At 46.3% G+C, this 12,496-nt stretch overlaps 1 protein-coding gene across 4 annotated transcripts in view; it reads right to left on the bottom strand.

Moving 5' to 3' along the window:
* DAB1 (DAB adaptor protein 1) overlaps nt 1-9,384 on the bottom strand; it is a 1,161,086-nt gene extending 1,151,702 nt beyond the window's left edge. For all 4 annotated transcript variants that reach the window (XM_073896666.1, XM_073896672.1, XM_073896674.1 and 1 more), the window contains exon 1: nt 9,201-9,384. The gene's annotated coding sequence lies outside the window, so the exon portion shown is untranslated. The remainder of the gene's footprint in view (nt 1-9,200) is intronic.
* Between the last annotated feature and the right edge of the window lie 3,112 nt (nt 9,385-12,496).

The raw sequence follows: 12,496 nt of genomic DNA, 5'->3' as shown, positions 1-12,496 counted from the left end.
CAAGCAGTTCAGAATGGATTGCACCCAGAACAGAAAGCCAGATAGCAAACAGAAAGAGGACTGGAGAGGAATGAAGCTGAAATACAGGATACAAACTGAGGAGGGGCTTTTCTGCCACACTAAAGTGTTTGAGTTAGATCCTGAAGGCCACGGTGGCCCCTGAGGGTTTGTAAGCAAGTGTGTGATGTTCAAGGGGAAGGCTTACTGCCTACTTACATGCCACTCCCAGAAGGGAAAAGCAGGGCAGCCACACTTCCATCACCTCTCCTCAGAGGAAAGGGACTGATTTATCTTTTGGGTGCAATCCAGAGAGAAGCACAAACGTATGTGGCTCCAGCAGATATGCTCTAGACTCTCTCAGCACAATTCCAACCGCACTTCTGTGTTTCTTACACTTCGGTGAGACCCGGGAGTGACCACAGGGTGCTCTGGGACACCAAGCAGACACACTTGCATGAGGCTTGGAGGGAAGAACTGAAAAAGACAGCTGGTATCTGCCATGTGCAGAGAGAGTAGCTCTTCTAGGGCAACTCAAAGAGCCCCCCCCATGTGTCCCTAGGAACAGTGTCATCTCCACCCTAACAATTCCATGGTGTGGTTGAGTAGCTGTCCTCACATCCAAGCCTGGCTTCTAGGACCCTTCTAGAATGCCGTAGGCTACCCAACACCCATTAATAAATCCCTTTCTGCTTAAACTGTGCCATTGTCAACTTAAGAACCTAATTGATACAACAGGATGGCTCCTTTCTTTCTCTCTTTCAAAGCTACCTGACTTCAGAGATCCTCCTTCATTGCTCACCCAAGAAATTAGCCTATGAGGCCACTTGTGCTCCTACAGGGGGAAAAGGGAGACCTGTATATATCCAGCTCAGACCAAGTGAAAGAGAAAGTTCAGGAGTCCTGATGCAGCTACACAACCTACACAGCCTCCAGCCAAGCTTTAACAGAAATAAGATCCAGGTCTTCATCTTTGACTAGCCTCAGTGGTCATCTCCTACTTGGTTTTTAACTTGGAGGGAGAAAGGGCATGATTAAATATCACTCCCACCCATCAAAATCCCACCCCATCCCCACCCCCGCACCTGGAAAAAATAGATCACATCTGTGCTTTGGAAGCAGGGAGACCAATTAGAATCAGCCATTAGGCTGAAATAAACCCAATTCCAGAGTCAGTCTGGAGTGAGGAAGGAGATGCTTCTGTGTTAATCAGAAAGGCAATGGGAGCCCATGGGGTGCAGAAACTTCAGCTGGGCGATGCAATCTGTTGATTACCGGGAGACCCTTTTTTGCAAGGGAGGTCATAATCTCAAACTTGTATTATTTGCAGGGGGCTGATTTTCCCCTTGACTCTCACAGAGTTGCCAACACACCTGCTTCCAAAGCATGTGGTCTCTTCACCTAGACCTCTTAGAGCACAGAAAACAAAGGTGGAATAAGAAATCGGAATAATTAACCTCAAGTGGGGCCATGGAGGACTATACAGGGCATGAGCTAAATTAAAGAAAAATCAGCCAGGAAGTTCCAAATTTTCTAGTCCCTGAGCTCCGTGTCAGCAGCAAGCTTGGCCCTCCTCCCTCCATTTTCTCATCACTAAAACAGGGAGAGAAAGCTTACAAATAGAGCTGTCTTTATTGAGCAACTATTTTACGTGCCACACAACACTGGGCAGTGGGGAGAAAAAGTAGGCAACTGCACTCAAGAGTTGACAATCTGGCAAGAAAGCTGAAAGGACACCGGGAATGATGAGAGTAAGTGTGGCAGACACTGCTAGCCCATACGCTAACATCCATTCTCCCTGTCGTCTAATATAGCACCCTGATTCTGGCTCACAGCCACCCAGAGTAAAAACAGCACTCCTTAGCTTCCCTCTGTCAGGAGGGGCCAATTGCCTTGGTTCTGGGCAATGAAGATGCACAAAGAAATTAGGGGTGCAACTTCTGGCCACACCCTTAAAAGAAATGGGAAGGCTCTCCTCTGCCCTCTTTTCTTTCTTCCAGCCCTCTAGTTTGAATGAGGATGTGGTGCTGTGCTGTCCTGGATCATGAAGGTGACAGCAATGTCTGAGGGATGGAGAAGCAGCAAGCTGGAAGGAGCCTGGATCCCACACAACTTCACAGCATAGAGCTGCCCTATATGCTCAGACTTTCACAAGACTGAAATATATATATTTCTACCATTCTAAAGATCTTTCAGTCCATTATATTTAGGGTCATGGCTACATGCCGTTGGACCTATATCCTAATTAATTGAGATGGCAGGCCGCCATTTCACTTACCTAGCAATCTCACCTTCCCAGAAAACAGTTGTAAACAGAGAAACAAAACAAGCCCCTAAACAGTCCCAGTTGTATCTTCACTGGAGGCTGAGGCACTTTATTCATAGGCCAAGACTTGGCTGATGCTTACTGACCTTTAATATATGCACATTTCCAATGAGCAGGATTCCTGATATATTAGTCCATAGCCAACGCAAAGATGGGTAAAAAGGGGAGAGGACAGCTTTTAGAGGCAGGAAAACTGACAATACCAAGACACAAAAGCACAATCTGATAGGGAGGGAAAAGACTGCAAGAGTACAAAAAATAGATACTGGAATCTAAAATCTGCACATCCATAGATCTGAGGCCACTTGTATATAGGGGCAAACAGTCTTGCATCATTAAATAGTCCTTAAGGGGGCGCCTGGATGGCTCAGTCAGTTAAGCATCTGCCTTTGACTCAGGTCATGATCTTGGGATCCTGGGATCTAGCCCTATGACGGGCTCCCTGCTCATCGGGGAGTCTGCTCCTCCCTCTCCCTCTGCCCCTCCCCACTCCCACTCATGTTCTCTCTCTCTCTCTCTCTCTCTCTCTCTCAAATAAATAAAATCTTAAAATAAAAAATAAAAAGAAAGTCCTTAAGATTATCAAGTAATATAGCCCAACACAATAATTGATGCTCATAATGATATTTCTGAGTCACATTCATTTTAAAAAAAGGAGGGAAATGTGTAATTTATTTATAAATATTTCCAACACATTAGTCATCTTGAAATTTTGTTAATTTGAAACATCCCCAGTCTGTGGATGCCACATATATGTTATTTCATACAATTCAATGTTAAATGAAATACACTTGAATATCACACATGTAGTCAATGTTATAACCATTTATTCTGAACTTACACTTTTTCAGGCCTTGCCCTAGATGTGATGTCCTAGAGATGAATCAGACACATCATTGTTGTCTAGTAACTCACAGTCTAGTTTGGGCACAGACAGATAAAGAGATCATTATGACACTAGATCAAACTTCTAAGGACAGAAGATCATATACAATATAGATGAAAGAAAAAAGAATATGAAAGGAACCCTTATGAAATGATAAAAAAAAAAGACACCATCAAAAAGCAAAGTGGCAAAGATGAATTAGCTGTGCACCGAGAAGCAAATCCAAATGCCCAATGAACATGAGATGAAAAATACGAAGTAAATAACAATGGGCTGTCACTTGCTACCTAACCAGGTTAGCTAAAGTAAATGATAACACACACTCCTGGCAAAGATATAAGGAAAAGACTATTTCATACATGTTAATGGAAACGTGAATTATTACATTCTCCTTGGAAAGATATGTGGCACTATCTCCTAAAACTTTAAAAAGTACATATCCTTTGACCCAGAAATATTAGTTTTGGGACTCTACTCATAAAAGTGCAAGCATATCAGTAGATAATGATAAACATATAAGGATGCTTATTTCAGCATTGTGTATACAAATTAGTGGAACAAAAGTAAATGCTCATCATTAGGGAAATGGTTGAAAAATTTGTGGTGTATTCATACCACTGAAACTCACAAAGCCGTTGAAAAGAGTGATATATCTATACCAATTGACAGAGGGAGGGCTAGTGGGGGTGGGGGGCAGAAGAGTTTCCCATAATGTTTTAAGTGAGAAATACAGTATGCCAAGAAATACATACATGATCTCGTCTTTTAAATCAATGACAAAAATCCTTATGTATGTATATACTGTGTGTGAACATATACGTGTAAATATTATGAGAGCATAGAGAAAATATAAGAGATATCTAGGTTATGAGATTAGTTTATGGGGCAAAGGATAGTAAATAAGCAAACAAAAACTGTATTAAAAAAGAGATGCCCAGGACAAAAAGCAAACAGCTTTCATAATAAGGCAGAGTATATAAAATCATATCCATCTATACATGCTACTATATGGGTCTAAGGACATAAATGAAAGGCCAGTCACCAAATTATAAATAACACAATGGGAATTTCAAATGATTTTTACTAACTCCTTATATTTTTCGATACTTTCACATTTTTTACAGTTAACTTGTGTTATTCATAGTATTTGAAAAATTAATTAAGTGATAAAAAAAAAAACCCACCACTGTCAGTGCTGGTCAATATTCAGTAGAGTTAACTAAGAAAACCTCATGCAGGACTTGGCACCTGACCTCAGCTTTAAAAACCTAGTGGAGCTGGAGGGGATATGAAAAAGAAGGGTATTCCAGGCAGGAAAAACTGAGTAAGTACAAGTGTAGACATAGACCTAAACCTGGGGACTAACCCTCAGGCATCTGCCTTATCTGGGACAGAGGATGAAGAAAAAGCTCCCATGGCTGGAATTCCATGACCACAGCAAAAGCAAACAGATAAGAAGTAGAAATGGCCACCATCATGCATAAGCAAAAATATAATTTTTAGAGTTCACATTAACAAAGGAGACAGCTTGGTTTCTTCAAGTTCTACAAACTGACAAATATTTTGAGTTCTTAGGACTCTGTCCATGGTGACACCATGTGTTTCACTCGGATGTAAACTTCAGTTTGGTAACATTTTCATTTTAAACCCTCCTTCCTGTCAGTTTCCAGCTCGGCTGTAAATATTTGCTGGGAGAAAAAATGTCACTAAAGATCTGAGCTCAAGCTTCCCCAAAAAAAAAAAAAAATGGTCATTTTGAAACAAGAAGAAGTCATATTCTGCATGGTAATTAAACAAGAAATCTCAAGACCTATGGCTTGGAGTTCATTTTGGAAAAAATCGTTTTTTTTTATTAAAAGCCTATGGATATAAATGAATTCTTTATTTGGTGTTCATTCTTGTTTAATTCTGCCCCCTTTGAGACAGGAACTTCAATTGCTTTGCTAGATAAATTGAACGGTTGTCTAGGGGCACTGGGTCTTCTGTCTTCTACAATAAGGCTGTTTCATAAGCTGTAAGTGAGCATCTGTTAATGATACAGGATTCCTGCACTCTCACCAACAAAGAAAGAGTCTAAGTATCACCAAGTAATGGTCACTGCCTTGCCCAAACCAACCAGTGTCACACAGCACCCCAACCTCAGTTGATTTCAACCTGAGAAACACTCCCTTTTCCCATCTACAAGGTGCCTCTCATTCTCTAAATGAGGCTTGTAGCCAAGAGGGCCCCAATATTCCTATTTCCACCACCACATTAAGAAGTACGGCAGCTAATATGGTTATTCCATTTGCAGGAAATTGAAAGAGACACACAGGACCTTCAAGTGACCCTTCTGATGAGTAGAGTTCACCAGGTAGAGTAGGAATGTATTTTCTAGAGAAGGAAAAAAGGTTGTACCCACAAAGGTATGAAAGGCACATCTGTAGTGTGTATATGTGATGTGAATATAGTGTGTGTATGTGTATGGTATGTGTTTGAGAGAGGATTGTGTATGTGTGTGATGCTGTGTGTTAGGATGTGTGTGTGTGTGTGTGTGTGTGTGTGTGTGTGTGTGCGTGCGTGTAGGAGGGAATCAGAGGCCAGGCTCTGAAAGGCTCTGAAGTCTATGGTCAGATATTTGAATAATATGCTTTAGGCAACAGGGACACTTTTATGTTTTTTGATCTGGGGAATAACATGATCAAAGCTATGTTTTAGAAAGATCAAGTCATTGGGGTGCCTGGGTGGCTCAGTCGTTAAGCGTCTGCCTTCGGCTCGGGTCATGATCCCAGGGTCCTGGGACCGAGACCCGCATCGAGCTCCCTGCTCAGCGGGAAGCCTGCTTCTCCCTCTCCCACTCCCCCTGCTTGTGTTCATTCTCTTGCTGTCTCTCTCTCTGTGTCAAGTAAATAAATAAAATCTTAAAAAAAAAAAAGAAAAGAAAGATCAAGTCACAGCTCTGGGGAGGGCCTGTACTGGAGGCCAGGAGAGGAGTCGGAGGCTCTGAGGATGGTCTGGACCGGGGACAAGGAGGCTGGAGAGGAGAAAATTAATTGGAATTACTTTCCCATCACTCTTAGTTTTAGATGGCAGGTAACAGTATTTACTCTCATATTTCTTTTTTCCTCTAACCTTAAATTAATGAAAAATACACTTTAAAAAATTTGTCCATTCTATGAAACACAGACCTAAAGACAAAGGAATACCTCCTCTCCAAAGCTGTTTGGACACCCAGCCTGTCCAAAGGGAGTACCCCAATCTGACCCAAACGAGAGTCTGCTTTTGGGGGCTATGCAAAGCACATCTGCTAGGCAAACAAATCCTTGCCAGCCCTAACCCCACACCATCAACTGCAGCCCCCAGTCAAGGAAGAGCCCAGAACCAGAGTTGGTGGGCTTTCTGTGGTGCAGTGTTTCTGTCATAAGTAATTATCTGACTATGTCAAAGCTCAGTTCCAAGCAAGTCTATCCGGAATGAGTCTTTTGCAGTTCAGGGTTTTCCTCTATATTCTTTCAAGCCAGGTAATAAAACAAGACTTTGGTTCATGTGGGCCCACCTCTCCCCTTCTGTGAACTAGAATTCCTCCTGTTTGCCCTCCGCTGGCTATGTTTCTTCTTCCTTTTCTTCCTTCCTTCTCTACCTCTCCTGCCTCTTTTCGAAGCCTGAAGCTATCTCTGTCTCTCTCTCTCTTTCCACTCTCCCCATCTTACCCTCTTTTGCTCTGTCTTCTCTCCCTTCCTTCTCCCCCAATCTCCCTCCCTACTCTATAAAAAAGCTTCAATTTTAGAAGAGAAGGAAGGTCTTTGCTAGCACAAGAGCCTGAGCAACAAATAGGATCACAGTGAGGTGAATGGCTGAGTCCAGCTTCAAGGAAAAAAAAAAAAGAAATCTTGGAAAAGAGAGAAGGCTGAACGGTGGCCCTTCATTTTGAGGAAGGCGGGTGGAGCTTATGGCTCCCAGTTGTCCCTGAACACCAGTATCACTAGGCAGTCTTCCAGCTGGGCAATTCCTATTTGCTCCGAAGCCCCAGCCAGCTTTCTCCGCTGGGAGTGAGGTGGCACTGCCGATGTCACATCGCACTGCTCAGCTACTCCTCTTGATCAGCTCAGAAAGGAAGAAAAGCCATAAAATTCAGAACCAGCTCATGTCAGCATTGCAGGGGATGTCAGTGACCACCTGGTCCAACGTGGTCAGGTCACTGGTGGAGAGACGAGGGCCCCGGCTCACTAAATGTCAGGGGGACTCATTATTAGAAAACCCAGACCTAGGACCTGTTGCAAAAATCCCTCTGCCCTGGGAACAGCTCTAGGTGTCTGCCTTCTGAAAAGAAATCTGAGATATAGGGTCCACATGCATAAACAGATAGGATAAGCTTAAAATAGAGACAGAAAGGGACTCAAATGCACACGGAACACATTAGAAATCCCCTGTATGCTGTTGGCAAGAAGGATTTGAGAAAGGAAGTCTGTTGAAGATGGGGCTGCAGTGGTGGAGAGCTCTAAGCTCTGAAGACCTTTTTAATATGGCTGTATTGTAATACTGCAGTGCCAAACCCCGCCAGTCACTCCAAAAAAGAAAAAGGAAGCCCAGCTTAGCAGCAGAACTTCCCAGCCCAGGAGACAGATTGTCTTCCATTTGCACACATTTAATAACCGCTTTATTTAACAAGACTGGGGGAAATGTGCATCCTCGGAAGGCACAGCACAAGAACCTCCTTCTGCAACGACGCGATTCTTTGGACACGAAACTAAAATGTATTCATCTGGACTCAGCCTCCCAAAACAGCAGCAAAGCCACCGTGAGGCGATTTCCAGGCGAGAGCCCCTCAGAGACAAGGGGGATGGGGCTGGCAAGCAGGGGACACTCCTTTTCTGAGCTGTTGGAAACATGCTGCCTGCAAAGTCCACCCGACTGTGCTGCCAAGGGTTAATTTCGGGGGGGGGGGGGCGGAAAAAAGGAACTGATGCAGGCACTCACACCCCTACTGAATCCCCACAACCTCTGCCGCCACCACACATTTGGGGTTTTTTTTTCTCTTAAATTCCCAGAAATTCCTTGATCAGCCATATCTTTTCGGAACAGCCCCTCCACCTGGGCTGGTTTCCCATCTCATCACCAGCGAAAGCCCAGAGAGCTGGGCATAATTATTTTGCTACAAGGTTATGCCTAATTGGCCACTAACCTAATTGATTAATCATCTCATTTTTCAAGGCAGCATCAAAGAGCCAAACTGAGGCGGGGGTGGGGAGGGAGGCCGGGGGGAGAGAAAACGTGTCCAGGTGGCGCGAGGGGTAAAATTACAGACTGGGGGAAAGACCCGCAGCCACCTTGCCTGGTTTCTGGACACAGGAGTGGACAGAAAATCACAGAAAACCCAGAATGAGTGGGGAAATGCGCAAGACCACAAAAGGACAGAGCCGGGAACCTCGACGCTGCCCAGCCAGCCTGAGTCCAGCCGCCTCGGAGACGATGAAGTTGTTGGCCCTGGGCTGGGAAGGGTTAAGTGGCTGCGCGTCAACCCAGTCTCGGGTAGCATGGGGGGAGCAAAACCCACTTGTCCCAGTGCCGGCGAGTCCGCGTGGGGGCCCCCGGTGGTCGCCCTCGGGTTCCGGCCACAACTTGCGCGGCTCTGCGCGGCGGCCCTCGCCGGCGTCTTTGCGCGCCACCCAAAACTTTGCGCACACCGCAGCCGCCGCCCGCCCGCTTTTCGCCGCGAGTCGCACGCCTCCAAGTGCCGCGGCAGCCCCTCCGCAGCCGCCGCTGCCCGGCTTCGGGCTCCAGACTTTTCCCTCGCTGCCTCCAATTCCCACCCAGGGGGCTCCCCCGCGGCCGCGGGAGCGCGGCACCCTCCCGGCGGTGGGCAGGCGGTGCGGGCGCGGCGTTCCAGATGACCACCTCGCCGGGTCCAGGCAGCACCCGCGGGACAGATTGGTCCGCGCGGCCATCCCCACCCCGGCGCGCCCACCCCGAGCCTCCCACGCCGAGGCAGGCAAGCGCAACACCTTCTCCTACCTTCTAGCCGCTGAGGACCACACTCTCCGCTCAGCCCTCTAGACTCATCCTCTGGCTGCAGGAGAGGGCGACGGGACTCTGCTTTTGTTCCCTGGGGCTGGCAGGTCCGTGTGGGGCTAGGGCGCGGGAGCCGCCGCGGAGCTTGGGTATCCCGGACGGGGATGCTCAGCTCACTCCCAGCAGCTCTGCCGGCAGCAGTAGCGGCGGTGGCAGCAGCGGCGGCGGCAGCAGCGGCGGCAGCGGTAGAGATAGTGCCGGCTCTCTGCAGGCCACATCTTTCATACCTTATACATCACTACCGCATTCCCCCGAATAGGGGAGCCCCACAGCATTTCGCCACCTAGCGCAGAACGCAGGAGCCCGCAGCAGTGGCAAAGCCGACCCGGCCAGAATTCGAGCACTTGGAGGGAAGAAGGACCTCAGTACTCGGGGGCAGACTCCCTCCCCTCGCAGATCTCAGTGAGGCCTACAACTTGCAGCCATTCTGCAGTGCTCACCTTCTGGGACGGGCTGTTCCTGGGGGAGGTCTGGACTTGAGGCCATGCAGTGACAGTTTATTAGGGGGAGCCCTCTTTGATGCTGCTGGAATCTTAGCCAGCACGTGCCTTTACACAGCCTCTTCCTCGCTTCCCTCTTCACACACAGGAGGCTTTGCACCAGTAGACGTTCTCTGTGTCTTGCAGACACATTTCTGCTCTTCCCAAGATCCAGTATGTAGGCTTAGGAGCAGGCATACAAGGGTTCCAGTCACAGCTGTGTGACCATAAGCAAACTGCTGAATGATGGAGCCTCAATTTCTTCATCTGCAAAATGGGAATCAGATGATCTGTCTCATAGGATTGTTGTGAGAACCAAATGAGATAAGCACAGAGCTTGACACATGCTGAGTGATAGCTTTCTTCCTCCATCCCGTACAGGTCCTCCTTTCCTGGGATAGTAATACATCAGTAACAACTCGCCTATTCACAAGTATTTATTGTGTGCTTACTTATGTGTCAATCTCTATTTTATGGAGTGGGGTAGGACTTTCCCAAAAAGATAGGCAAGTGATCCTTACTCTCTTGAAACTTTCTCACTAGTACAAGGACACAGAAAATAAACCAGCAAATTAGCAAGACCCTGACAGATAGTAATAACAACTACAGCAATGTAAGTGACAACAACTTAATGTCAGGTGGTAGCATGTGATAGGAGATGACCAGGGTAGGACATCCGGCTCTTGGTTGAAAGGACTGTCTGAGAAGATGGCAATGATAAGGGGCCAGGCATTAAAGATCTGAAAGGGAAAACACTAAAGACAGAGAGAAGAGCAAGTGCAAAGGCCCCAGGGCAGGAGTGAGTTGAATGCATTTGAGGAGTAGAAGGAAACTTACTGTGGCTGGAATATAGCAAGAGTGGTCATTAGTGGTATGAGATAAGGTGGGGAGGTCAGAGAAAGAGGTTGGCCTTATGGGAGGAAGTCAGGTGATTCGATTCAGAAGTTTGGAGTTCAGAGGGATGTGATTGTTCTGGGATTGGAGATAGTAGAATTTGCATTTGTAAATGCTCACCTAGGCTGTTACCTGTTATGCAGAGCATGGACTGGAAGAGGCCTGGATGGAAGCAGGGGGACCAATCAGAGGCTCCTACAGTAGTGAATAAAAGTCCCCTTCCAGTCCCTGGCTAGCACGACTGCAGTGACCTCTCTTCTTCTGCTAGGTTAGCTAGGGGGAAGGGCCTCTTGGCAGGTACTCCAGGAGCTTGAACGTGAGTTTCTCCCACCACTCTTAGTATCCCTTTCCTCACCTGGAAAATGTAAATAATAGTATATATTCTTATTAAATTATTATGAGTATTAAATAAGGGGACAAAGTCACCTAAGGTGTTAAATAAGTGTTCATTTCATCTTCACTATATCCATCACTTCTAGAACCTCCAGAGTGCTCCTCCAGGGGCCTCCAGAGTGCTCCTACAATACCGCTGCTCCATCTGGGGGAAGGGAGGGTTGGCCATCCCTACCCTGGAACTTTCCTGCCTGGCACCTGGCAGGGGTAACCTGTTGGGTCTCGAGAGAGTTCCTTTTGGCACCTGCTGAAAGGCTTGTGTTGGTGATGCTGGCCTCTGCACCCATCATCTATCATCTTTCCAAGCAGGAAACCGATTTTCATTTTGTTTAGGTTGTTTTGATTTTTTTTTTCCTGCATGACACCATCATCTAGTTTAAAGAATGCAGGACATCATCACATGAAGCACTCGAAATATAAAAATAGGAGGGAAAAAAAAGGGCTGGGTGGGGTGGCTTGTAGATCCAGAGATGGCAGGAAAGGAAAACAGACAGTCCTTTCTCTCTTAGCAACAGGAGTAAAGGTTCTCAGCTGAGACACATGAAAATTCTCTTGCAACCATGTAGTGTAATAGATTCCCGATGCCTTCAGAATTCTTTTCCCCATGGATACCACAGAAATAGGAATGTTTGGGTATTCCCCCCTTTGACAGATGAAGGAGCTGAACCCCAGCTGGTGATATAATAGAGCCAACACTTGGACCCAGGTGTCCTTGCCTTTCTCCCTCTCCGTGCCTAAATGCTTCAAGTGACCCCAACCTAACAATGCTGTCTAACTTCTAGTACTCTCAAGCATTTATCCAACTGAGACCCAGAACTGTAGGTCTCAAAGATAGTCAATTCGTTCCCTTGCACCCACCTCAATGTATTATACTCCTCCCCATCTTTCTCCATGCCAGTTCTCTTTGGATACTAGGATACTGAAGTCCAAACAAGGATCTAAAATGTCAAGTGGCCCCAGAAACTGACTTACTCGCTCACATTTACAGGTTGGAGATCAAGGAAAGAACAGATGATAATGGGTGCATCTTTGATATGCTGCATGGCTCTCAGAGAGAATGTGAGACCTGGCTTTGAGTCCCTGCTCTGCCATTTATTGTGTGTTTTTGAGCAAGTTCTGAGCGCTGCCTAAGTTTTAATTACCTCATCTATAAAGTCAGGTCATTATCTCCCCCCAGGAGTTGTGAATACTAAAGGGGCTGCTATCAGGGTGTACTCAAAATACATAATACACCTTAAATACTTGTATGCTTCTCTAACCCTCTCCTTCTGTCCCACTACCATTGCTGTGCTGGTTGACAAAGGACTCTCCAGGGGAAAAAACAAAGCCCTGATTTGTGGCATTTGCCAATTCCCTTGGTGTAAATATTCTCACCATATCTGATTTCGAGTTACCAACATGATGTCACTGAAAGTGGAGTTGGGGGGAGGGGTGCCCCATAGCTCTTGTGAGCCTGTACTAGCTGAATTCAGC

The sequence above is a fragment of the Callorhinus ursinus genome, unplaced genomic scaffold (assembly GCF_003265705.2).
Source record: "Callorhinus ursinus isolate GAN/ISIS: 27379988/994484 unplaced genomic scaffold, GSC_fseal_2.0 scaffold9, whole genome shotgun sequence".
Taxonomy (NCBI): Eukaryota; Metazoa; Chordata; class Mammalia; order Carnivora; family Otariidae; genus Callorhinus; species Callorhinus ursinus.
The sequence above is the reverse complement of the archived record's forward strand: the minus strand, read 5'-3'. Positions and strand labels throughout refer to the sequence as shown.